At 49.4% G+C, this 23,200-nt stretch overlaps 1 protein-coding gene across 1 annotated transcript in view; it reads left to right on the top strand.

Annotated features, from left to right (window-relative positions):
* The window catches only part of ACOT11 (acyl-CoA thioesterase 11), a 61,868-nt gene that overhangs the window by 614 nt on the left and 38,054 nt on the right, over positions 1 to 23,200 (top strand). The window lies entirely within an intron of this gene.

Raw genomic sequence — 23,200 nt, 5'->3', positions numbered from 1 at the left:
TGTGAGGTATGTGTGGGAGTGAGTATGTGTGGTGGGGTGAGGTGGGTGTTCTCGGGGAGTGGAACCTCTTTGGGAGAGCAAGCACAGGATCACATGAGGGCTGTGGAAAGCTGTCCTGCAAAGTGACCTTGAAGAGAACTTTTCTCTGCATTTTGGAGCTGAGATTAGGTGCTGAGGCACAGGGCAGACCTAAGTGCCCAGCAGCGCCTGGCAGTGGATGGAGTGTATGGAGATGGGCTCAGGACAGACTGGCAGAGGTTGTAATGGGTGTAGTGTGGCTGACCTCTGAGGATATTTTCAGGAAAAGCCTTTTTTTTTAAAGGGGCTGGAACAAATAAATGTCTTATCCATCCCCTCCCTCCATCTGCACAGCCACTGCAGAACTCAGCATCTGCACCAGACGCTGTGCATCTTGTCTCCCCTGGGTGCCCCATCCCATGTCAGCCCCTTTCACTCCGCTCTCCACACTGGAGGGATGCTTCTAAAAGGTAAATGTGCTGACTCCTGACCTGCTCAGACAGCTACCCGAGGATGATTTGCACATTCCTTACTTGAGACAAAGGGATATTGGCACTCTGGCCCCTGCCCACACCTCCCTTTTCCTTCCACCATCCCCACCCCTCTGTTGTCTCTGCCTCAGCCATATCGAGCTGCTCTCCACGGCCTCGGTGTCCCACCTTTGTTCTCTCCTCCGGGATGTTGTACTTGCTGTGTCTTCTGCTGGAGCTACCCCCAGCCTTCCTGCATCTCCCCAAACTTGTCTCCCCAGCAAGTTCCTTCTGAGTCCTCAGATCTCAGCTCAGGTGCTGCCTCCTCTGGAAGTCCTTCCCAGATCTCATGGCACCATGAGCCTCTGCCTTAACTGTTTTCACACTGGATTGTGTGCTAGATTGGCACACACATCCCTCCCACCAGCCAGGGAGCAACACAAGGCTGCTCTTGGTATACCCAGCATAGGGACGGGTGTGGCCAGAGGCCAGGGAATGCTTAATGAATGAATGGGGACAGGCAGCTTTTCAGCAGCGAGGTCAAGGGTGGGATCTGAGTAGCAGGGCCGCTTGCTCTTGTCATCTGAGTGCAGGGCAGAGCGTCTCCCAGGTGGGAGGGGCTGCTCGTATCTTCTCCTATGCCTTGTTGTATTTAATGCTTTATGACTTTTTCCTTCATCAGTAAATGGGGGCAAGGCGCTGGGGAAGGGACATATCATCATCACCGTTTTACAGAGATAGCAATAGTAACCCATCTTCACAGAGCTTTTTTGCATATATGAATTCATTCAGTTCTCTATGAGGTAGGTGCAGTTATCATCCCCGTATCCCAGATAAGGAATCTCACAGAGGGTAAGTGACTTGCTCAAGATCACACTGGTAGGAAGTGGCAAAGCTGAGATCTGAACCCAGCAGTTTGGCCCCAGAGTCTGAGCTCTTAAGGAATCTGAGGCTCAGCCAGATGAAGGCGCAGATACGGGATTCCAACCCACATGTCCCGACTCTGAGCCCAGCTGGCATTCAGCTTCCTTGCACTGCCTCTATTGAGTCTGGGGGTGGAGGTGGGTGTTGGGAGTGGAAGTTGGGCTCTTGAGGACACAGGTAGCCTCCTGTCAGCTAAGAACACTCTGGCCTTGATTGCCACCTCTGCAGCACTGCCTGGATGGCGGATCTCTTTGGATTTCTCTTGAATTTCGTTAGTTCCTCTGGAATACAAAAGGGTTTGGGAACATTTTCTGGCTTGGTGCCAAAGCTGTTTTTAATGAAAGGCAAACAAGCAAACAAACAAACAAACAATCCCTGGCCAGGCATGGTGGCTCACACCTGTCATCCTAGCACTTTGGGAGGCTGAGGCAGGTGAATTGCTTGAGCTCAGGAGTTTGAGACCAGCCTGGCCAACATGGTGAAACCCCGTCTCTACCAAAAATACAAAAAAAAAAAAAAGCTAGGCACGGTGGCACGTACCTGCGGACCCAGCTACTCGGAAGGCTGAGGTGGGAGGATCACTTGAGCCCGCCTGGGAGGTGGAGGCTGCAGTGAGTCAAGACCATGCTACTGTACTCTAGCCTGGATGACAGAGTGAGATCCTGTCTCAAAACAAAAACAAAAACAAACAAAAAACCCCACCAAGCTGGGCATGGTGACTCATGCCTGTAATCTCAGCACTTTGGGAGGCCGAGACAGGTGGATCACTTGAGGCCAGGAATTTGAGACCAGCCTGGCCAACATGGTGAAACCCTGTCTCTACCAAAAATACAAAAATTAGCTGGGCATGGTGGCATGCTCCTATAGTCCCAGCTACTCGGGACACTGAGGCAGGAGAATCTCTTGAACCCAGGAGGCAGAGGTTGCGGTGAACCGAGATCGCACCACTGCACTCCAGCCTGGGCAACAGAGTGTTCTCAAAACAACACCAACAAACTCACCAAACTGTCTTTAATAGGGACTACACTGGAAACAGAAGAGGGGGTGTCAGATAATCCACAAACTCCACTTTGCATGGTTGGGGGCCATTTTCAGTGTCCTGTGGCACTGTAGACAGAGTCAGCATTGGAGTTCGAGGGCTTTGGTCCGTACTCGTCCCTGGGTACACAGCAAGTGAGTGGGTGACTAAATGAAGTGGCCAGCCTGCTGCCATGCTCGGGGCTGGGAGAACTGCTGAGTGCCAGTGTGGTGGTGCCGGAAAGGTCTCCCTGTCCTGCTTCAATCCTTGCCTCTCCCCGTGAAGAACTCTTCTCCTTTCCCTATCCAAGATGTCAGTCTACACTGGGCACTGAGTCTCACATTTCTGGGCTAGCAGGGACGCACTGGTGCCCTTGTAGGAGGTGAGCAGGGGTCCTGGGAAGTCTGGGAGCCTCTGCCCAGCCTCAGGTCTAGCCTGGTCCAGATCAGCTCTCAGTGGGGCTCAGAAGCTTTTTTTACTCCAGAAATGGTGATGGGGCTGGTTGTTTTTGTTTTTGGTTTAAGACGGAGTCTCACTCTGTCACCCGGGCTGGAGTGTGGTGGTGCAATGTTGGCTCACTGCAGCCTCCGCCTCGCGGATTCAAGGGATTCTCCTGCCTCAGCCTCCCGAGTAGCCTCCTGAGTAGCTGGGATTACAGGTGCCCACTACCATGCCTGGCTAATTTTTGTATTAGCCTCCAACCACACAATGCAATCCTACTGCTTTACCTTGAACCTGAGGACAGCTGGAGAGCTCCCCACAACCTCCTCAGCTTCATAAGGGGTCTAACCCAGAGTGTGGGGAGGTTCAGGGCACAACGATTGGATGTTCACCCCACTGCTCACGGTGTGACCTTTGGCCAGGTGTTCCTCTCTCTAGTCCTCAGGGTGCTGGGTGATCCCTGAGGTCCCCGCCAGCCTGGACATCCTGGGGCTGTGAATGTTTGTGAAGGGTTTGTCTGCCACCATGAAGTTGATCGTGACAGTGAGAAGCAGGGTCCTGTCTCTCCTGGGGACCCTACTCTGTGTTGGAGGTGGGAAGACCTTAGACATAAAATGATGGACCTTTCATATACAAGGAGTCCCAAAACTGCTGAATGAATGAGTGACCACAGGTGCTCAGAAGCAGACTGAGTTGGTCCCAGAAGGCTTCCTGGAGGAAGAGGTAAGACTTGAATGTGTAGCATCAGCTTGTTCAGGAGCCATATGTGAACCCCAGGCTCAGCCATGGGCAGACACTCTTAGTGTTTTTTTTTTTGGAAACAGAGTCTCACTCTGTCGCCCAGGCTGGAGGGCTGGAGTACAGTTGTGCCATCTCAGCTAACTGCAACCTCCGCCTCCCTGGTTCAAGCGATTCTCATGCCTCAGCCTCCTGAGTAGCTGGGACTACGGGTGGGTGCCATCACACCTGGCTAATTTTTTGTGTTTTTAGTAGAGATGGGGTTTCACCATGTTGGCCAAGCTGGTCTCAAACTTCTGACCTCAGGTGATCTGCCCACCTTGGCCTCCCAAAGTGCTGGGATTACAGGCGTGAGCCACTATGCCTGGCCCACTCTTAGTGTTCTGAATCTATTTGGAGGACTCTTTTTTTTTTTTCTTCTCTCCAAAATATTATTTTAATATGCATAGCATAAGCGAATGATTATCTCATTAAAAAAAAAAAATTAAAATAGGCCAGGCGTGGTGGCTCATGCCTATAATCTCAACAATTTGGGAGGCCAAGGTGGGTGGATTACTTGAGGTCAGGAGTTTCAGACCAGCCTGACCAACATGGAGAAACTCCATCTCTATTAAAAATACAAACATAAGCAGACTATGCTCAGTTGAACCTGGGAGGTGGAGGTTGCAGTAAGCCAAGATCGCGCCACCGCACTCCGGGCTGGGTGACAGAGCAAGACTGTCTCAAAAAAAATTTTTTTTAAATAAATGGACAGATAACATTCTATGTTTTTATCATGTACAAGTGATGTTTTGAAGTATATATACATTACGTTATGATTAAACCTAATTAACAGATGCATTACCTCACATCATTTTCATTTTTTTGGTGATAGTGCAGAACATCTACTCTACATTTTTCAAGAATACAATATGTTGTAATTAACTACATCACCTTACTGTATAATAGGTCTCTTGAAATTTATTCCTCCTAAGTGTAATTATGCATCCTCTGACCAAGATCTCTCCATCCCCGCTAACAACCCCTGCCTCTGATAAGCAGCATTATACTCTATTTCCATGAAATCAACTTTTTAAGATTCACATTTGAGTGAGGTCATGTGGTATTTGTCTTTCTGTGCCTGGCCTTTATTTCACTTAACATAACATACTCTGGGGGAGGTGGCTCATGCCATAATCCCAGTACTTCGGGAGGCTGAGATGGGCGGATTGCTTGAGCTCAGGACTTCGAGGTCAGCCTGGACAACATGGCAAAACCCGATCTCTACAAAAACCACAAAAATTGCTCGGTGTGGTGGCATGCGCCTCTAGTCCCAGCTACTTGGGATGCTGAGGTGGGATGATGGCTTGAGCCTGGCAGGTGGAGGTTTTTGTGAGCTGAAGTTACTGCATTCCAGCCTGGGCAACAGAGCCAGACCCTGTCACACACAAGAACAAAACAAAACAAAAGAAAATGAACAAACAAAAAACCCACCATAACATACTCCAGGTTCATCCATGTAGTTGCAAATGGCAGGATTTTATTTTATTTTTATGGCTGAATAGTATTCCATAGTCTGTGTGTGTATATGTGTGTGTGTGTGTGTGTGTGTGTACATACATACATATATATATATATATTATTATTATTTTTTTTTTTTTGAGATGGAGTCTGTCTCTGTCACCCAGGCTGGAATACAGTGGTGCAATTATGACTCACTGCAACCTTGAGCTCCTGGGCTCAAGCAAGCCTCCTGCCTCAGCCGCCTGAGTAGCTGGGTGTTAGAGGTATGCACCACTGTGCCCAGCTAATTTTTTTTTTTTTAAGTTTTTGTAGAGATGGGTTCTCTCTATGTTGACCAGGCTGGTCTCAAACTCCTGGCCTCAAGCTATCCTCTCCCCTTGGCTTCCCAAAGTGTTGTTGGGATTGCAGGTTTGAGCCACCACACCCGGCTTTATACCACATTTAAAAAATCCATTCATCCACTGGTGGACACTTAGTTGGTTCCGTATCTTGGCTATTGTGAAGAGTGCTGCAATAAACATGGGAGTGCAAGTATCTCTTCAATATACTGATTTCATTTCCTTTGGCTATATACCCAGTAGTGGGACTGCTGGATCATATGGTAATTCTATTTTTAACTTTTTGAGGAATCTCCATACTGTTTTACATAATGGCTGTACCAATTTACATTCCCATCAACAGTGTCAAAGGGTTGCCTTTTCCCCAAATCCTTGCCAACACATATTGTCTTCTGTTTTTTTTTTTTTTTTTTGGTTTGTTTGTTTGTTTTTTGAGACGGAGTCTCGCTTTGCCTCCCAGGCTGGAGTGTAGTGGCGCAATCTTGGCTCACTGCAACTGCTGCCTCCCGGGTTCAAGTGATTCTCCTGCCTCAGCCTCCCAAGTAGCTGGGATTACAGACATTGTGACACCACGCCTGGCTAATTTTTTGTATTTTCAGTAGAGAAGGGGTTTCACCATGTTGGTCAGGCTGGTTCCGAACTCCTGACCTTGTGATCCATCTGCCTTGGCCTCCAAAAGTGCTGGGATTACAGGCTTGAGCCACCACTCCCGGCTCTGGTCTTTTGATAGTAGCCGTTCTGACAGGTGTGAGATGCTATTTCATTGTGGTTTTGATTTGCATTTCCACGATGTGTAGTGATGTTGAGCATTTTTTTCATATACCTGGTGGACATTTGTATATCTTCCTTTGAGAAATGCCTATTCAGGTCTTTTGCCCATTTTAGTTTTTTTGTTATTGTTGTTGCTATTGAGTTGTTTTACTTCTTTGTATATTTTGGGTGTTAACCCCTTGTCAGATGTGTAGTTTGTAAATGTTTTCTCCCATTCTGTAGGTTGTCTCTTAACTCTGTTGATTGGTTCCTTTGCTGTGCAGAATTGTTTTAGTATAAAGAAATCACATCTATTTTTGCTTTTGTTGCCTGTGCTTTTGAGACCTTATCCAAAAAATTCTTACCTAGCACAATGTCATGAAGTGTTTCCCCTGTTTTCTTCCAGTAATTTTGTAGTTTGGGGGTCGTACATTTAAGTCTTTAATGAATTTTGAGTTTTTATTTTTTATTTCTTATTTATTTTTTTGAGATGGAGTCTCGCTCTGTTGCCCAGACTGGAATGTAGTGGCATGATCTCAGCTCACTGCAACCTCTGCCTCCCAGGTTCAAGCGATTCTCCTGCTGCCTCATCCTCCCGAGTAGCTGGGATCACAGGCACATGCCACCACATCTAGCTAACTTTTGTATTTTTAGTAGAAATGGGATTTCACTATGTTGGCCAGCCTAGTCTCGAACTCCTGACTGAGTGATCTGCCCACCTCAGCCTCCCCAAGTGCTGAGATTACAGGTGAGCCACCACGCCTGGCCTGAGTTGATTTTTTATACAGTGAGAGATAAGGGTTTGATTTCAGTTTTTGTATTCATTTCATTTGATTTTTTACATGTGGGTATCCAGTTTTCCCAACATCAATTGTTGAATAGACCGTCCATTCCCCAGTGTGTGTTCTGGCACCTTTGTTGAAAATCAGTTGGCTATAAATGTGTAGATTTATTTTGGAGCTCTCTATTCTGTTCCATTGATCTATATGTCTGTCGATTAATGTAGCTTTGTAGTATATTTTGAAATCAGGTAGTATAGTATGATGCGTTTGGCTCTGTTCTTTTTGCTCAAGATTGCTTTGGCTATCTGGGGTGTTTTGTGGTTTCATATTAATTTTAGGCTTGTTTTTTCTATTTCTGGGAAGAATGTCATTGGCATTTTGATAGGGATTGCATTGAATCTGTAGATTGCTTTGAGTAGTATGAACATTTTAACATTAATTCTTCCAATCCATGAATGTGGAATCTTTTCATTTATATCTTCTTCAATTTCTTTCATTAATGTTTTATAGTTTTCCTTGTAGAGATCTTTTTTTTTATTTTTGAGATGGAGTCTCGCTCTGTTACCCAGGCAATCTTGGCTCACTGCAACCTTTGCCTCCTGGGCTCAAGTGATTATCCTGCCTCAACCCCCCGAGTAGCTGGGATTACAGGTGTGTGCCACCATGCCTGGCTAATTTTTGTATTTTTAGTAGAGACGGGGTTTCACCATATTGGCCAGGCTGGTCTCGAACTCCTGACCTTAGGTGATCCACCCACCTCAGCCTCCCAAAGTGCCAGGATTTCAGACGTGAGCCACTGCACCTGGCCTTCACTGTAGAGATCTTTCATCTCCTTTATTTAATTTTTAAGAGACAGTGTTTCCCTCTGTTGCCCAGGTTAGAGTACAGTGGTCTGATCATAGCTCACTGCAGCTATGAATTCCTGGGCTCAAATGATACTCCTGCCTCAGCCTCCCAAGTAGCTGAGACTACAGGCATGTGCCACCACACCTGGCTGATTTTTTTTTATTTAAAAAAATTAAAAAAGGGGGCCGGGCGCGGTGGCTCAAGCCTGTAATCCCAGCACTTTGGGAGGCCGAGACGGGTGGATCGCGAGGTCAGGAGATCGAGACCAACCTAGCTAACACGGCGAAACCCCGTCTCTACTAAAAAATACAAAAAACTAGCCGGGCGAGTTGGCGGGCGCCTGTAGTCCCAGCTACTTGGGAGGCTGAGGCAGGAGAATGGCGTCAACCCGGGAGGCGGAGCTTGCAGTGAGCTGAGATCTGGCCACTGCACTCCAGCCTGGGCGACAGAGCGAGACTCCGTCTCAAAAAATAAATAAATAAATAAAAATAAAAACAAATTTATACTTAGGCCGGTGGTGGTGGCTGACGCCTGTAATCCTGGCACTTTGGGAGGCCGAGGCAGGCAGATCACAAGGTCAGGAGTTTGAGACCAGTCTGGTCAACATGGTGAAATCCTGTCTCTACTAAAAATACAAAAATTAGTCGGGCATGGTGGTGCGTGCCTGTAATCCCAGCTACTCAGGAGGCTGAGGCAGGAGAATTGCTTGAACCCGGGAGGCAGAGGTTGCAGTGAGCCGAGATCGCACTACTGCACTTTAGCCTGGGTGACAGAGCAAGACTCTGTCTCAAAAGAAAAAAAAAAAAATTAGAATGCTTTATCTACCCATGTGAGCACTGAAAAAAAATTTTTTTTTAAGAGATGGAGTCTTGTATGTTGCCCAGGCTAGTCTCCTATTCTTGGGCTCAGCAATCCTCCCACCTCAGCCTCCTGAGTAGCTGGAATTACAGGCATGAGCCACCACTCCTGGCTTTTTACCTCCTTGGTTAAACTTATTCTCAGGTATTTTATTTTATTTTATTTTTGGTAGCTATTGTCAATGGGATTGTTTTCTAGATTTTCTTTTTTAGATAGTTTGCTATTAGTATATAGAAAGACTACTAGGCGGGCATGGTGGCTCTAGCCTGTAATCCCAGCACTTTGGGAGGCCGAGACGGGCGGATCACGAGGTCAGGAGATTGAGAACATCCTGGCTAACACGGTGAAACCCCGTCTCTACTAAAAAATGCAAAAAACTAGCCGGGAGAGGTGGTGGGCGCCTGTAGTCCCAGCTACTCGGGAGGCTGAGGCAGGAGAATGGCGTAAACCTGGGAGGCGGAGCTTGCAGTGAGCTGAGATCTGGCCACTGCACTCCAGCCTGGGCGACAGAGGGAGACTCCATCTCAAACAAAAACAAAAACAAAAACAAAGACTCAAAGACTACTGACTTTTGTATGTTGATTTTGATCCTGAAACTTTACTGAATTTATTATTCCTACCAGTGTTTTAGTGGAGGATTTGGGGTTTTCTGTATATAGGATTATGACATCTGCAAACAGGGACAATTTAAATTCCTTCTTTCCAATTTGGATGCCCTTTATTTCTCTCTCTTGCCTAATTGCTCTGGCTAGGACTTCCAGTATTATGCTGGATATAAGTGGTGAAAGTGGGCATCTTTGTTTTATTCCACATCTTGGATGAAAAGCTTCCAACTTTTCCCTGTTCAGTGGAGGACTCTTCTTCATCCTTCAAAAGCCAGCTCAGCTATCATTTCCCCTTTGAATCCTCATCTTGCCTGTCCCTATAGTTGATGACATCTCCTCAGGATGGTGTACACGCTTCACTTGTTCCCTCCACAGGTACTTACTGTACTGGGGGATTAATAGGTAGCAGGTGCTGGGTGTGCTGTGGCCTATGATGCAGCCTGTCTCCTGGAGCTGACAGCTAGTGCAGGAGAGATAGGGAGAAGGTATTCAAATAAACAATGCTGAAAATCTGCAATAAATGCTGTGAATAGTAGTAATAAGAGTTAATGCCGTACAAGTGCTAGCTGTATGCCATGCCTGCATTAACTCATTATTCCCTATAACAACTCTGTGAAGTAGATAATTGTGTCTGTGTTAAAGATAAAACTGAGACAGACAGGTTAAGTAAGTTGCCTGAGGTCACACAGCTAGTAAGTAGCATTGCTGGGATTAAATTGAGACTGTCTAGAGAACAGGGAACTGTGAGAGAATGATGAGGGGGCCAGGGGAGAGCTCTCTGAGCAGACGACAGCTGAGCAGAAACCTAGCAGCTAAGAAGGCAGCCTTGGGACGATCTGGGGGAAGAGCGTTCCAGGCAAGGGGAATAGCATCCATTTGCAAGCTCCAAGGTTGGGGCGAGCTTGGTGCATCTGATCAACTGAATAGGGGCCCAGCAGCCCCTGCTGCTCACTCCTCACTCCACTCGGAGTGGAGGGAGCAAAGGGAACAGTTGGAAGAGGCTGAGGGGAGGCTTCCAGGACCTGCAGGCTGGGGGTCCAGGCCTCGTAGGCTAAGTTTGGGCTTTTGAGCGCTATAAGTCATGTTGTCCTGCCTACCTGACTGTGAGAGCCATGAGGGCTGTCTGGTCCCCAGGCTTAGTGCCAAGGTATGCAGTCCCTGCATGCTGGGCTCAGCGACCCAGGGAAACACATCATCATGGTTCCTCTTCTCTGTACGGCCAGCACCTTGAAGGTCTCAGCTTCCTCCCCATTCACCCCGACTCCTCACAACAGGGAGGTGGGTGAAAGGCTCAGCCCGCGTGAGAGACGAGGCACAGAGAAGTGAGATGATGTGCCTGGGCTCACACACCTGGCGAGAGACCCAGAGCTCTCATCTGCTAGACTGGGTCCCCCTTTCCAGCCCTTGTCTTGGCTAGGGGGGCATCTGGAACTTCAGTGCACCCAGAATGTGGCCTCACTGTTACATGTGGACCCACCCCATCCCAGCCTCCTCTGCCCACCCTCGCACACTGACAGGGTAGATTCAGGGCCCCAGGCTGAGCTGACCCCACCCCACACACCTCAGGGTCGAGGGAGGCTGCCCACTGCCCCTCACCTGTGCCTGGGCTGGAGCGGGGCCAAGCTGGCATCCCGGGAGCCTTCGGAGAGCTGCTCATCACTCAGCCTGACGATGAAAAGGGTGCTGCCTTAGAGGCACTAACTCACCTCATCTCTGTGGGCATCAGTTTCCTAATATGAACCAGTTCTCTTCCTGCAGATCATGCCAAATTGTTGGCAGGATTAGAGATGTTGGAAAAATGGAGAACTTGGCACATAATTGGCCATGGTGAATATTTTTTCTTTCTTTCTTTATTTTTTTTTCCATCTCATGTGAATCTCAGTTTTCTTAGTGGTTCAATGGCGGGGTCAGTTGGTCAGATGAGATGGTGAAAGCAAACTTTTCTGTTGAGGACCTACTAAGTGTCGGGCATATTTAAACTTCCCAACAGCTTTGCAAGGCTTCTGGTATTTACCTGGCTTTACAGGTTAGAAAACCAAGGCTCTGATATTAAGCCACTGTGATCTAATTAGATAATTCAAAGCCTTGTCTGACCCCAAGCTCCAGCTGGGCAGAGGCCCTGGGTGCTGAAGCTCCTCTCCTTGTCCTGGGCTGACCTGGCTGAGCCAAGGAACTGACACCTCTGCCTTATGCCTGCTGTGTCCCGTGGCTCCAGGGACAGATGGTGCTGCTGACTGGGTCCTCTGCCAGCTCCCTGGCTGCAGGCCTGTGTGCTCCTGCCATTCCCAGGGGCAGCCTTGCAGGTTGGAGGTGACATTGGGGCAGTGATGGACTGGGGCAGACCAGAGTCTGACACTTTGGGGACACAGGGATGAGCCAGACTAGACCTGTCCTCAGATGCCCTCAGGTTGATGGAGAGACAGAGGGAGATACAAACCTACTATGGCAGCACGGCATGACCAGGATGGGACAGAGGGAAACATCAAGATAGCCCCTTACCAGCCCAGTGGTCAGGGTGGGCTCCCTGGAGGAGGTGGTGGGTTAGGTCGGCCCTAAAAGCTTTTTTGGGTTAGGAAGAATGATCCAGGCAGAGTCACCTGTATGTGAGAGATGTGCCAGGTCCACAGAGAAATGAGGAGGGAGTTAAGGGCACCCTCCTTGACCCCCTTGTCCATGTAATATGTATATCCTGCCTAGGGCTTCTTCCGTAGTAATAATTTGTCCTCAGCAAATGATGCATTAACTAATTAATATCAGTGGACCTGAATTATTAAGCATCTGTTTTTGTTTTCTTGAGACGAGGTCTCGCTGTGTTGTGCAGGCTGGCGTGTAGTGGTGTGATCATAGCTCACTGCAGCCTTGAATTCCTGGGCTCAGGTGGTCTTCCTGCTGTAGCTTCCCCTCTCAGCCTCCCAAGTAACTGGTACACCTGACCTAGCAACCAAAAGAACAATGTGTCAACTATGCTTGTCTATTTTTTATCTTTTTCTTTGAGACAGAGTTTCGCTCTGTTGCCCAGGCTGGAGTGCAATGGCGTGATCTTGGCTCACTGCAACCTCCGCCTCCTGGGTTCAAGCAATTCTCCTTCCTCAGCCTCCTGAGTAGCTGAGATTACAGTCGCCTGCCACCATGCCTGGCTAATTGTTTATATTTTTAGTAGAGACAGGGTTTCACCATGTTGGCCAGGCTGGTCTCAAACTCCTGACCTCAGGCAATCTGCTCACCTCGGCCTCCCAAAGTGCTGGGATTACAAGGCAATCCGCCCACCTCGGCCTCCCAAAGCACTGGGATTACAGGTGCAAGCCGTGCCCGGCCACTCGGCTAATTTTTTTAAAATGTATTCTAGAATGGGGTTTCGCCATGTTGCCCAGGCTGGTCTTGAATTCTTGGCTTCAAGTGATCCTTCTGCCTTGACCTCTGAAAGTGCTGGGATTATAGGTGTGAGCCACTGCACCCAGTTTAAGCAACTTTTGGAGAGGCAGCCCAGTGAGTAGAAATGGCTTTGGTATTGAGAAAAGCAAAATCTCAGCTCTATCGCTCACTGGCAGAGTGCCATTAGACAAGTCTTTTAGAACCCAAGCCTCAGTTCCCTTTTCTGTGCAGGAGGAGTAATTGTCCCTCACAGGGTTTTGGTGAGGATGTATGGTGTTATGGATACAAAGCAATTTTATATAATGTATAGAAAGGCCTGAAACTTAGTAGGTGCTTAGTAAGGATGCACCAGGATTCCAGAGACACATGAGACGCGGCCACTGTCTTCAAGGAGTTTCTATTACTATATGCGTGTATTCTTTTACAGCCTAGAAAGCTCTGTGGGCCAGGCTCAGTGGCTCATGCCTACAGTCCCAGCACTTTGGGAGGCAGAGGCAGGAGGATCCCTTGAGCCCAGGAGTTCCAGACCATCCTGGTCTGGAACAACATAGACCTTGTCTTACTAAAAATAAAACTTAAAAAATTAGGCTTGGTGTGGTGGCTCATGCCTATAATCCCAGCACTTTGGGAGACTGAGAGGGAGTGGATCACTTAAGGTCATTAGTTCGAGACCAGCCTGGCCAATATGGTGAAACCCCATCTCCACTAAAAATATAAAAATTAGCTGGGTGTGGAGGCTTGTGCCTGTAATCCCAGCTACTCGGGAGGCTGAGGCAGGAGAATCATTTGAACCCAGGAGGCACAGGTTGCAGTGAGCTGAGATTGTGTCACTGCACTCCAGCCTGAGCAACAGAGTGAGATGCCGTCCCAAAACAAACAAACAAACAAACAAACAAACAAAAAAACTTAGCCAGGCATGGTGGTATGTGCCTGTAGTCTCAGCTACTCAGCTACTCAAGGGGCTGAGGTGGGAGGATTGCTTGAATCTGGGAGGTAGAGGCTGCAGTGAGCCATGAAGGTGCCACTGCCCTCCAACCTGGGTGACAGAGCAAGACCCTGTCTCCAAAAGAAAAAGAAAAAAAAAAAAAAAAAAAAAAAAACAAAAAGGAAGAAAGCTGTATGCAGCTTTACCTCATTTGTTATTCAGAAGCCTGGTAGGTTGGCGCTTGGCTAACAGCACCTGGGCTGCGGCCTAGGGAGGATCACATTCAAGTTGCTTGCTGCGGGTGGGGAATCTCAGGTCTCTCCACTCCTTGGCATTGCCTTATTTACAACGTCTAGAATAGGCTGTGATCTGCCCTGGGGTGTAGCCCTGCCCAGGTGTGGCCCTGTTCCAGACCTGGACTAGGTGAGAGGTCGGAAAGGGAGTGGCCTTGGGACTTCCTTTAAGCAGCCTCTGGTTTCCAGCACCACACCTGGGCTGAGCTAAAGCAGGTGGGTTTGAGTTTTCTTTCGATTCTTAGGGAGGGTAGGGAGAAACCCGATTCCTCTTTTTCTTCTCCAGGGATACAGCCCCATGAGTGGTGGGAGGGGAGGTCTGAAGCCAGAAGACTCTGGCTGGTTCTTGACCGGCTCTCTTCCACAGCCTCAGCTGCCTCATTCATAACATAGAGATGTGGGGGGTGATTATGGTCCCTCGAACTGGAGCCTGCTTCGTGCCGGGTAGCTTAATGCCACGCCAGGTATTTACAGAGAAAGGGTGTTAAGAGATCAGATGTACATGTGCCTATAGGCTTTGAAAGCAGGGCGAACATGGGAGAGGAAGGGGCCCAAGCATTAAATGACTTTGGGGCCAAGGGAGGGGCCCTCTCTGAAGAGAGTCCGAGGGGAAAAGCACAGCCTTGTATCTCAGCACCATCTTCCCCCACACCACCCCAGGCCCTCCTTGGCCTTTGAGTTTACTTGGTCCCCACCCTCTCCTTGGTTTTGAAGACTAAATTAGAGCCTCCAGGTAGCAAGGCGAGGAGAAGGTATGTCTGTGCAGACTGGTTCTCAACTGGGCAAACAGGAAGGCAGGCCTTCTGGATGGGGAGTGGTGGCAGTGATACTCTTTACCCAGCAGATCCCACTGCCTGGGTGGGATCCACAGGTCAGAAACCACTTCTGCAGTGAGCTCTTTTCCTATAGGCTCATGTCACCTAGAAGGTAGGAGTGCAGGGAGGCAACTGATACAAGGTGTCCAAGGTCCCAGGCTGTGTATCAGAAGTTCCAGTTGTTGGGTGACCTGATCTCCCTCCCGCTGATGTCCCTTCTGCTGCACTCCTGCCAGGCTCTGGAGTCAGAAGGACCCAGGTCCAGTCTCCCCTTTGCCTTTTACTGGCCAGGAGTGCATGGGTGGCCCATTCCTTGTTCCCTGTCCATTTCCTTTCTGTCATCTGTAAAATAAGGAATGAGGATTCCTGCTTCAGAGTGAGAATTAAAGGCCCCCACGAATGAGACCTGGCATACAGTAGGTACATGATAAATAGCAGTCATAGATTTCTGAAAAGGGATCTTTGAGCTTCTGCGAAGGCAATTCTTAGACAGCCCCTGTCCTGTAGAAAGCTCTCTGTCTCAGTAGAATCCCTCCTACTGCGTCTGTCCCAGGACCAGATGAACCAACCAGCTCTAGTATCTCCCAGCCTCTAGGCAAACAAAGCCCCTTCCACCTGCTACCTTGTTTCATTGCTCCCTGTTCCCACACACATTTTGGAAAGAGTTTTCTCTGTTCCCACTGTATTACCTCTCATTCTTTCCCTACTTCACTCTAACTGGACTCCTCTCTTCCCCCTCCCTCCTTCCTTCCTGTCAAAAATCAGCGATAGCTTGTTTCCCCATCTGCCTTGACTCAGAGCTCATGCACCAGCAGGGCCCCCTTCCCTCTGGAGAACCAGACTCTTCTGGGGTCCTTCCATCTCACTGACTGCTTCCTCGCAGTCTCCTTTGCAGGTTCCTCCTCCCCACCTGACTTCTAAATAGCTGAGTGTGAGGGCAGGCATGGTGGCTCACGCCTGTAATCCCAGCACTTTGGGAGGCGAGGCGGGCAGATCACTTGAGGTCAGGAGTTTGAGACCAGCCTGACCAACATGGTGATACCACATCTCTACTAAACATTCAAAAATTAGCTGGGCATGTTGGCGCGTGCCTATAATCCCAGCTGCTTGGGTGGCTGAGGCACGAGAATCGCTTGAACCTGGGAGGTGGAGATTGCAGTGAGCCAAGATTGTGCCATTGCACTCCAGCCTGGGTGGCAGAGCAAGATTGTCTCAAAAGAAAAAAAAAAAAAGCCAAGAGTGAATGTCTCTGTCGACCCATCTTCTTGGATGATATCTGTTCTAGTTACAGTGGCTGCGTAACAAACTACCCTGAACCTTAGTAGCTTAAAGCAACAACTGTTTTATTACATCTTGTGATTCTGTGGGTCAGGAATTCTGGCGGGGCTGGGCTGGCTGGTTCTTCTGCTCTATGTGGCATTGATGGAGGCTGCTTGGTGGCACTTAGTGGTGGATGGGCTGAACTGGGGGCTCCGTGATGCCTTCACTGGCACCTCATAGGGGAGGGCTGGAAGATTGGGCTTAGCTGGGACTGTCATTCAGAGCACCCACATGTGGCCTCTTCAATATGACAGTCTTGGGATAGTTAGATTTTTTACCTGGCAGCTGGCTCCACCAGAGCAAGAGTTCTAAGAGGCCTGGGGGGAAGCTGCAAGGTGTGTCATGATCTAGTCTCAGAGTCACTGTTGAAATGTCACTAAAAATGACTCAGATTCAAGAGGAGGAAGTTAGACTCTACCTTTCAATGGGAGGAGTAGCAAAAATTGGCAACCTTCTTTCATTTACTACAAGGTCTCAAAATCCTGTGGATCTTTTTTTTGTTTTGTTTTTGAGACAGAGTCTCGCTCTGTCACCCAGGCTGGAGTGCAGTGGTGCGATCTCGGCTCACTGCAAGCTCCGCCTCCCAGGTTCACACCATTCTTCTACCTTAGCCTCCCGAGTAGCTGGGACTACAGGCGTCCACCACCATGCCCGGCTAATTTTTCGTATTTTCGGTAGAGACGGGGTTTCACCATGTTAGCCAGGATGAGTCTCGATCTCCTGACCTCGTGATCCACCCACCTCAGCCTCCCAAAGTGCTGGGATTACAGGCGTGAGCCACCACACCCAGCCCCAATCCTGTGGATCTTAAATATCCATATATGTTAGTGTCTCCAGGTGTAGCCTCTTCTGCAGTGAGCTCCAGGCCTGAGTTCCTTCATTTCTCTCTTTAAATGTTCAATAGAATCTCACAAATTCTTGTCCCCTACTTATTTCTACACTGATCTCCCCCAACTCAGTAACCAGTACCGCCATCTGCCAGTCACTCATTCTAAGCTTGGATCCTCCTTTCTTATTTATCTATTTTTATTTTTTTCCTATTTATTTATTTATTTTTTGTGATGGAGTCTCACTCTGTCTCCCAGGCTGGAGTGCAATGGCACGATCTAGGCTCACTGCAACCTCTGCCTCCCAGGTTCAAGTGATTCTCCTGCCTCAGCCTCTGGAGTAGCTGGGATTACAGGCACCCACCACCACACCTAGCTAATTTTTATGTTTTTAGTAGAGACGGGGTTTCACCATGTTGGCCAGGCTGGTCTTGGACTCTGAACATCAGGTGATCCGCCCGCCTCAGCCTCCCAAAGTGCTGGGATTACAGGCGTGAGCCACTGTGCCTGGCCTTTTTTTCCTAATTTTTATCCTGCCTACCACCTCCCATCATCTCCACCACCAAGTCCCCTAGCCCCTCGCAATCCCTCCCTCTATACTGCCCGCAGCTGTAGCTGCTGCTTCCCTCAACCACCCACTCCAAGCGGCACCACCCTGTCCCTTCTCACACACGTGGAGTCCTTCAGCAAGTCCTGTTGCCTCTACCTCCCAAATACATCCTGGCTCCACCTCTTTGCCCAGCCAGCCCTCTCCCCTGACTGCGGTGGCCTGCTGAGGAGTCTGCCTGCTGCTTCTCTCCATCCTAAAGTTCACCTCCACACAGCAGCAGAGTGATCTTACAATGCAGGCCAGACCACCACCCTCCCCTACAAGCCTCCAGTTCTTCCCCTCACACTTGGAATAAAATCCAAGCTCCATTGGGACCTACAAGACCTTAAGGGATAGGGGCCCTGCCTGCTCTCTGCATTTCTTAGGTGCTTCTCTCTCAACACCTCCTCGTTCTTCCTCTGACAGCGGGTCCCCGCGTTTCCTTGGGGTTTTTGCACTCTCTGTTCTCTTGCCTGCAACCCTGCACACAGTCTTGTGAAATTGCTCCTTCTCATCATTCCTTCGGATCCTAGCCAGGAAGCCTCCTTGATTACACAGCCTAAAGAAGCTCCTCCCTGTCCCTCACCTTCTCTCTGTCACATCCCGTTTTTTCTTTCTCATAGCACTTTCCACTCTTCTTGTTCCTCTATTGTTTATTGTCTGTTCATGTGAGAAGACACTATGTCTGTTTAAGGTGTTCCCAGCACCGTTTCTTTCTTTCTTTTTTTTTTGAGACAGAGTTTTTGCTCCTGTTGCCCAGGCTGGAGTGCAATGGCGTGACCTCAGCTCACTGCAACCCCCACCTCCCGGGTTCAAGCAATTCTCCTGCCTCAACCTCCCAAGTAGCTGGGACTACAGGTGCACGCCATCATGCCTGGCTGATTTTGTATCATTAGTAGAGACAGGGTTTCTTCATATTGGTCAGAATGGTCTCCAACTCCCGACCTCAGGTGATCCACTCACCTCGGCCTCTGAAAGTGCTGGGATTACAGGCATGAGCCACTGTGTCCGGCAGTGGAAGTTTTTAAAAAGATCCATGTTGATTCCCAGCTAGAATCGGCCCCTTCCTAACCTTGTCCACCCCTTTGAGGTCTTGATTTTACACTTTACTAGGCCTCTTTCTGTCCTCTAATCCAGCCAGCCTTCAGATTTGCAGCCAGAGGCCTGACACCCAGGCCACACACAGCCTGGCCCCCTCACTGTCCCTCTGACAGCCTGGTTGTCACCCTAAGCCATTCCTTGTTCACTCTGTTTTCTCCTTCGCAGGACTGGGCCTCATGCTGCCTGCCAAATGCCAGTCTTGGGCTGTCTCCTCCCTGCCACTGAGTCATTCCTTCCCTAAATGCACCCCCTTCGCCTCCCAACCCCTCACCACAGGGTGAAGCCTTCAGCAGCCACAGGGTGCCCATTTGGTTACAGCAGGAATTGTCATTGTTAAGTGTGTGGACAGATGAAATAATAAGACTGTTTTCCTGTAAACAACTATTAAACTGGAGCCACCCCAGCATGCGCACAACTTAAAAAGTGATAGCAACAGAAAAGCCCAAATGCAGGTTGATAGAATGAGTCTTTTCCATTTTCATCTGCTTGGTTTTAAGTTTATATTTTACAACCTTTCAAGTGGTCATCTAGGATCAGGTGTGTCTTCAGGTAAGCCATTTGATCACATGTTGAATGGAGCAGGTACATGTGGTATGTAGTTGGAGACAGCTCCCAGGTTCCATTGAACACATTTTTACTGAGCACTTATAATGTTCTGGGTCTATGCAAATGCAAATTATGTCCATTCCTAACCCAGTGGTCTGCTCCTGTGTGCCCAGCATGCCTTGTTCTCAGTGAACCTGAGCTGCTTTCTAGTGATCGTTGCCTTCTATCCCAAGAATCCATTTCCCTCATGAGGTGTCTTGAGCCTCTCGGGGGCCAGTGAAATGCAAAGGCTTCCCAGCAGTCATGGAGTCTGGTTAGACCATCTGTGGGTGTCTGTGGAGTCTTCGTGGAGTGCCACAGACTCTGTCCTATTCAACATCTTGACTGTCAGTTGAAATGAACCGCGAACCAATGAATTCTGTTTTGGTAGAGAGGATGTGTTCACCTGCAGTGCCAGGAGGGAAAGCAGATGCCATTGTCATAGCCCAGGGCTGAAAGGCTCCATCTGACCCTCACTGCTTTGCAAAGGCCATCTGGCCAGTCACAGCACTTACCCTTGGGACCTGTTTAGGCCCTTCCTCACTGGAATGGTTTCCTGGGTCTTTCTACAACACCTTGCTCTTTTTATTTTTTGAGACGGAGTCTTGCTCTGTCACCCAGGCTGGACTGCAGTGGAGTGATCTCAGATCACTACAACCTCTACCTCCTGGGTTCAAGCGATTCTCCTGCCTCAGCCTCCCAAAGTGCTGGCTGGGAGTACAGGCGTGAGCCACCATGCCCGGCCTTTTTTGTTTTTTTGAGACAGTCTCGCCCTGTTGCCCATGTTGGAGTACAGTGGCACAATCTTGGCTCACTGCAACCTCTACTTCCCAGGTTCAAGTGACTCTCCTGCCTCAGCCTACCGAGTAGCTGGGATTACAGGCACATGCCACTACACCCAGCTAATTTTTTTATATTTTTAGTAGTGACAGGGTTTCACCATGTTGGCCAGGTTGGTCTCGAACTCCTGGCCTCAAGTTATCTGCCTGCCTCAGCCTCCCAAAGTGCTTGGGTTACAGGCCTGCCTTGGCTTTTTAACAACATGAAGGGTTGTAGTTTTGGGCATTTCCTATGAGTCAGATCCTGTTCTAAGCACTCTACATGTATAACCTCATTGAATCTCAACTATGATATTCTCTCTCTCTCTCTCTTTATTTATTTTATTTTTTTAAGAGACAGGGTCTCACTCTGTCACTCAGGCTGGATAACTATGATATTCTTTTTTTTTTTTTTTTTTTTTTTTTTCCTGAGACGGAGTCTCGCTCTGTCACCCAGGCTGGACTGCAGTGGCCGGATCTCAGCTCACTGCAAGCTCCGCCTCCCGGGTTTACGCCATTCTCCTGCCTCAGCCTCCCCAGTAGCTGGGACTACAGACGCCCGCCACCACGCCCGGCTAGTTTTTTGTATTTTTTAGTAGAGACGGGGTTTCACCAGGTTAGCCAGGATGGTCTCGATCTCCTGACCTCGTGATCCGCCCGTCTCGGCCTCCCAAAGTGCTGGGATTACAGGCTTGAGCCACCGCGCCCGGCAAAACTATGATATTCTTATTCCCATTTTACGAATGTGGACACTGAGGTTCATAGTGGCTCAAGTAAAATGTCTTAGGGTTATCTGGCCAGACAGTCTGAAGCCCTTGGGCCTTGCTGCCCTCTTTGCCAGCCTCCATGCCATCCTGTTTTTTTCTTTCTTCTCTCTTTCTCTTCACCCTTCTGATTGTTTCAATAAACTTTCTTGTAGGCTCAAATTCCTCTGAGACAGTGTAGGAAAATATGGGAATGGGAGTGGAATTGGGACAGGTCTGATAGGGCTACTTTGCAGCCAGGGACCTTGAGGCTGAAGGCGGCATCTGGAGTGTGGATGGTGCCCCTGAGAGAGTTGCTGGCACACCTGCTGAGCTCAGCTGCCTCTGCCAGAGACTAGGCTCTGCTCAGCTCTGGACCTCCTAATGCCGAGATTTGGCAGCTTGGGCCTTAGAAGCAGCCCCACTGGTCACTGTTTCTCTGCTAAACCTTGTTCTGAGACCCGCTCTGCAACACCTGCAGTGTAAGGGCATGCATTCAGTGAGGAAAATCACAGCTCCTCTCCCACCACTCTGCTCTGCTCAGGAATGTTTTCTTGCACACTCCTGGGAAAATGAAAATGTTGTTGTGTTGTGCACGGGGAAGCTGGGTAAGGTGGGAAGGAAGAGAGCCAGAGGATGGCAGGCCTGGGCAGGCAGGAGGGCCCTGGAAACCAGGGGGAGTGAGGGGGATGCTGAGTGGGGAGGTGCTGCTGGAGGGGCTGGGAGAGGGATCCCCACTTTCTGGGGAGCAAGAGGACATCATCCTCCAGCAGGAGGGGCCCACAGGACCCTGGAGCAGCTGCTGGGGTCTTGAAGGGGCCCACTGGGCTGCTGGTTTCCTGGGGCAGGAAGTCCTGGCTGCAGCCAGAATTTGGCCAGGGAAGCGCAGCTCAGGCAGGAGGAATGTGCACAGTGGGAGAGGTCTGGAGCCTCTCCTCCCTTCCTGCTCACCTCTCTTTTACTCGCTTTGTTCTCTGCCAGCCTCTATTTTTCTCTCACTCTGACCTCTGCATTGTTCCTTCCCTCCTGTCTTTGCCGCCTTTCCTTTCTCTCTCTCTGACTCTGGTTTCTTCTCCCTTCCCTCTGCTCTCTCTCATTCTCTCTCTCTTGCTTTCTTGAAGGGGAATTGTGATGCCTGTGGCGGCTGTGCCCAGCTCCAGGGTAAATGGAGTTGCTTGCAAGATGGCGGGGCCCGGGTCCATTGCCTGGCCACCTGTTGCCATGGTGACCCAGAGGCAGCACAGGCAGCAGCCTTGGCTGTCTGGCAGGGAGGGCATGAAAGGGGTCTGAGGAGGGGAGAGGCCGGCTCTGTTCTTCACAACCCCAGAACGGCTCACCCCACTGTCAGAGCCTGTGGCATGGGGGTGACTGCCTGTGAACATGGGTTCTGTACTGGGTGCTGTCAAAGCAGCTCCCCTGAGGGGGGTCACACGGGAATGGGGGGTCATTCATACTTGGGATCAGACTACCTGTGTTCTAATTGCTTCTGGTCACTTTCTGGGGTCTGCTGGAGGTAGGGGGTGGGAGGTGGCAAATAACCCCAAGGGAGGAAGCCACAGGGAGGCAGATAGTGAGTGGGACAGAGGGAAGAACAGGCAGATTTGCTCTTCAGCAGAAGGGTCTCCCTTGGAAGGGAGTGAGCCGTCTGCTTCTGGGAGCAAAGAAGCTCATGCTGGACAGCCACCAGAGGCAGTGTGGCGGCTGAGATTCCTGCACCTGAGAGGAGCCCATCTAGCTGAACGTGAGGTTTCCTCCTACTCTGAGAGCTGAGGATGTATAAAGCACAGTTTTCAGCTCCTTGAGAGTTTGCAATTTCCTCACTGACAGTGGTCCAGTGGGACAGTGTTCTGGAAAGTGCCTTGACCCTGGACCATGCTGGAAAAGGGTACTGGCACCATCACGGCCTCCTGCAGAGGACATGAGGGTAGACAGGGAAGGGAGCTTCTTGGAAGTCCTGGCTCCAGGTATGGGTCCTGGCCTGGCATGTCTGGGTAAGGAAGGGCTGGTGGCTGTCACAGATGCCCGGGATGCAGCAGCAACTGTCCTGCCTCCCAAATGAGAGAGAGACAGTTGTACAAAGTGGTCAAGCAGTCTTAGCTTTTGCGGTAAGCAGACTTGGGTTGATGTCCCAGCTCTGCCCTTTCCTGGCTGTGTGATTTTGTGTGTGTATATGTGCAAGTTAACTTTTCTGAGACTTTGTTTCCCCATCTGTAAAATGGGAATAATAACAACATTCAGGTATTAAGGCTGTGTGATGATTAAAAGAGATAATGCATAAAAATATTCAATACGGGGTAGGCATAGTGGCTCACACCTGTAATCCCAGCACTTTGGGAGGCCAAGACAGGAGGATCACTTGAGGCTAGGAGTTTGAGATCAGCCTGGCCAACATGGTGAAGCCCCATTTCTACTAAAAATGCAAAGAGTATCTGGGCGTGGTGGCACACACCTGTAATCCCAGCTACTCGGGAGGCTGAGGCAGGAGAATAGCTTGAAACCTGGAAGTGGAGGTTGCAGTGAG

The sequence above is a fragment of the Rhinopithecus roxellana genome, chromosome 12 (genome assembly GCF_007565055.1).
Source record: "Rhinopithecus roxellana isolate Shanxi Qingling chromosome 12, ASM756505v1, whole genome shotgun sequence".
Lineage (NCBI taxonomy): Eukaryota > Metazoa > Chordata > Mammalia > Primates > Cercopithecidae > Rhinopithecus > Rhinopithecus roxellana.
This window is presented reverse-complemented; position numbering and strand designations above follow the sequence as displayed.